The sequence below is a fragment of the Alexandromys fortis genome, unplaced genomic scaffold, assembly GCF_014885135.2.
Source record: "Alexandromys fortis isolate MF-2015 unplaced genomic scaffold, M_Fortis_MF-2015_v1.1 scaffold_346, whole genome shotgun sequence".
NCBI lineage: Eukaryota > Metazoa > Chordata > Mammalia > Rodentia > Cricetidae > Alexandromys > Alexandromys fortis.
In genome coordinates, this window is record NW_026068225.1 from 122,012 (window position 1) to 125,659 (window position 3,648).

The 3,648-nt window shown below is 51.3% G+C and overlaps 1 protein-coding gene across 1 annotated transcript in view; it reads left to right on the forward strand.

Moving 5' to 3' along the window:
* The first annotated feature begins 794 nt into the window (after positions 1 to 794).
* Rc3h1 (ring finger and CCCH-type domains 1) overlaps positions 795 to 3,648 on the forward strand; it is an 81,534-nt gene continuing 78,680 nt past the window's right edge. Inside the window, exon 1 of the mRNA XM_050130656.1 lies at positions 795 to 1,066. The gene's annotated coding sequence lies outside the window, so the exon portion shown is untranslated. The remainder of the gene's footprint in view (positions 1,067 to 3,648) is intronic.

Below are 3,648 nucleotides of genomic sequence, written 5' to 3' on the forward strand. Positions count from 1 at the left end.
AAAAAAAAAAAAAAAAAAAAAAAAAAAAAAAAAAAAAACAGCATCTTTATTCCAGTAGGAGTCAAAACTGTCTGCAGAAAGTTCCAAAGTTTAGAAGATCTTTCCTCCAAATCTTTTTCTCTCGTTTTGGTGTGGAGTACCAAAAGAGCTTAAGACACGTTGGTGCAGTCCCATACAGGCCTTGGGGGCAGAGGCAGCACTCTTTGAGGACTCAGTAAGAATGTTGACAAAGGCAAAACTGGCGGGACAGAGGCCAGGATAAAAGAAACCATCTAACACACACACACACACACACGACATACACAGACGGTCGGACGGACAGACAGACAGACACACACACACACAACACGACATACACAGACGGACACACACACATACACACACGGTTGGGAAAAGTGGGATGTAAAAAGATGCAAGAGTAGAAGGGTCCAGAGTTGAGAAAGTGACAAGCTCAGAGGCAGCGGGAGATTCCGTAGGAGCGAGCCTACGGGCACTGCCAGGCTACTCGCCTGCCGGGATCAAAGGCACTGTGGCCACGGACCCGGCGGGCGGCGGGGGAGGAGGTGGGACCAGTTTCCCCACTCTGGGCGCGACAGCGCTCGAGACGCGGGCGGAGCGCGTCGCCCGCTCCGGGCAGGGCGTTGGGGCTGGTGACTCAGAGCTTTTCTTCGGGCCACGCCCTTCGCCGGCCCCGCCCCGCCTCGTCGACCACGCCCTCCACTCCGTTGTCCCCACCCCGTGAGGAGGAGCCTCGCCCTCATCTCCGCCCCAGTCTCGGGGCGGGCCGGAGTCTGAGGAAGAGGAAGGGGACGAGGACAACGAGCGACGGGCGGCGGAGGACGCGGAGGAGGAAGGGGAGGCCGACCAACAAGATGGCCCCTGCTGCAGGAGCAGCCTCAGCAGCAGCAGGTGGGGGGCTGGAGGCAGCGGTGGCGGCTACGGCCGTGGTCCCGCGGCCTGGGACAGAGTCAGAGTCGATGGTGGCGGCGGCGACGGCGGCTGCCGCGACGGTGGCGACGGCCGCAGGGACTCGGAGCTGAGAGGAGCTGCTGCTCGGACCAGCGCGGTGAGCAAGTGGCGGGCGGCAGCGTGCGGAGTGGGGCGGCCGCGGCCGAGAACAATAGGCGGCGGCGGCGGCGGGGATGGGGCTGTCCTCATCCGCCCTGCGCTCGGGACCGGCCCCGGGGCTTGTCAGTGGCCGGCGTCCTTTAGGCCTTAGGCCTCCGCGTGCCGCCCGGAGGGCCTGCCGGGGTAGGTAGGCCGAGGGGCGGTGCAGACACCGCCCTGGAGCAAAAGAAGGCTGGGAAGGCGGGAGGAGTAAGGGGTCTGTGGCTGCCCGGTCCACGGTCCCTTGGAGGACAGCCGGCGGGCGGAGAGTTGCTCGCTCGCAGGAACTGTTGTTTGGACCCCTGTCTGTGCGGTGGGGGAGGGAGAAAGCGCCTGTAAACAGCCGCGGCTTCTGCCTCGCTGCCAGGCGTGCCTGCTCCCTCCCCAGCCCCCTTCCTCGGCCAAGTGGGTTTTAGGGTGTCGGTTTCCCTGGAGTTCCTGTAGATACACCCTATTGGCCGAGGCGAAACCATGTGCAGGTGCCTTTTTCAAAAAGGCGTAAGTGCCACAACAACAAAAATACACAAAATATGGTTGTCGGTAAAGGATGGAGCTCTAAAGGGGTGGACCTTTCCTAACACCATTCTAAACATCAGGTCTCTGTAAACATCACTGGACTCACATCCCTTTGAGAATGAACTGAAACAAGGGCTCTTTTGAAGCAGCAATAATATAACTCTTGACATCCCAGAATAGTCTGTGAAACTGGAAACAAAGCCACTTACTGGCAACTCGGAGACAGATTGTTAAGGTTTGAGCAGAACTTTTCCAGCTAGCCGTTTTGAATTGTGTACGGCAGAGGAAATAACATTAACCATTCTGGTACAGTGACGATCTTCTCTGAAACACTCAGGGGAAGACTGGTTCATCTGTCCCCTTAGGATTTCTTGTGTCTGTCCCGTGTTCTGATATTTTCGCCAGTTTGCCCTCAAAAGTAATTGGAATGGAACCTTCTTCTCTGTTTGAATTTTCACATTTAAAGCTTACTGTCTAGGATTTCAGAAACTTTTAGCCTGACATTATGATGCATGCCTATAATCCTAGCACTCCAGAGGCTGAGACAGAAAGATTTTGAGTTCAAGGCTGACGAGACCAGTCTCAAAAAAACCAAATCAGGGCTGGAGAGATTGCTCAACGTTTAAAAGCAGTACCTCCAGAGGACCTGGGTTCAATTCCCAGCACCCACATGGCATCGAACAACTGTCTATAACTCCAAGATATGACACCTTACATGGATGTATATGCAGGCAAAACACCAATGCATATAAAAATAAATAAGGCTGGGCGGTGGTGGTGCACGCCTTTAATCTCAGCACTCGGGAGGCAGAGGCAGGCGGATCTCCAAAAGCCACAGAGAAACCCTGTCTCGGAAAACAAACAAACAAAAAACAAATCAACCAACCAAACACTAAATAGTGGAAACATTTACTGATAATTTTCAAAAACAAGGAAGAGTTGTGCTCTAAGTGCCTAGGCTTAGGGTGAGACAACCCTTCTTTATATACTTCAGTAATATCTTAAAACTTAAAAGTTAACTATTTCTACTAAACGTTAACTTTTCAAATCGTTTACCACATGTATTTTCAAGTAAAGGGGAAGAGGAGAATTCTATTCCAGTTTTTAGTGCATATGTAGAAAATTATATTAAAAAGCTTGAATGCATTCAAGGAGCCTGCGTAATATTCAGGGACTTTGTATTTCTTCCTTTTATTGTTTTAGAGACAAGGTCTTGTAACACAGGCTGGTCAGGAATTAACAGTTTTCCTGTCTCAGCATCCTGAATGTTAATTTTTTTCCCCCTCTGTTTGAGACAGGGTTTCTCTGCATCCCTGGCTGTTCTGGATCACAATCTGTAGACCAAGCTGGCCTCAAATGCAGAGATCCACCTGCCTCTGCCTCCTGAGTTCTGGTATTAAAGGTGTTTGCCACCACTGTACAACTGAGTTAGCATTCTTTTTTTGTTTGTTTGTTTTTGTTTTTTTGGGTTTCTCTGTAGCTTTGGTGCCTGTCCTGGAACTAGCTTTTGTAGACCAGGCTGGCCTTGGACTTACAGAGATCTACCTATCTCTGCCTCCAGTGCTGTGTGTGATTAAAGGCCTGTACCACCACCACCTGGGGAGTTAACATTCTTCTTCTTCTTTTTTTTTTTTTTTTTTGTCTTTTGGTTTTTCGAGACAGGGTTTCTCTGTGGCTTTGGAGCCTATCCTGGAACTAGCTCTGTAGACCAGGCTGGTCTCGAACTCACAGAGATCCGCCTGCCTCTGCCTCCTGAGTGCTGGGATTAAAGGCATGCGCCACTATCGATCGCCCGGCTGTGAGTTAACATTCTTAAAAGGAAAGTTGACCTATACAAACAAAATACTGGCCAGACAGTGGTGGTACATACCTTTAATCCCATTATTCGGGAGGCAGAGGCAGGCAGATCTCTGTGAGTTTGAGATCAGCCAGGTCTAAAGCTAGTTCCAGGACAGGCTCCAAAGCTACAGAGAAACTGTCTCGAAAAATGAGAGAGAGAGAGAGAGAGAGAGAGAGAGAGAGAGA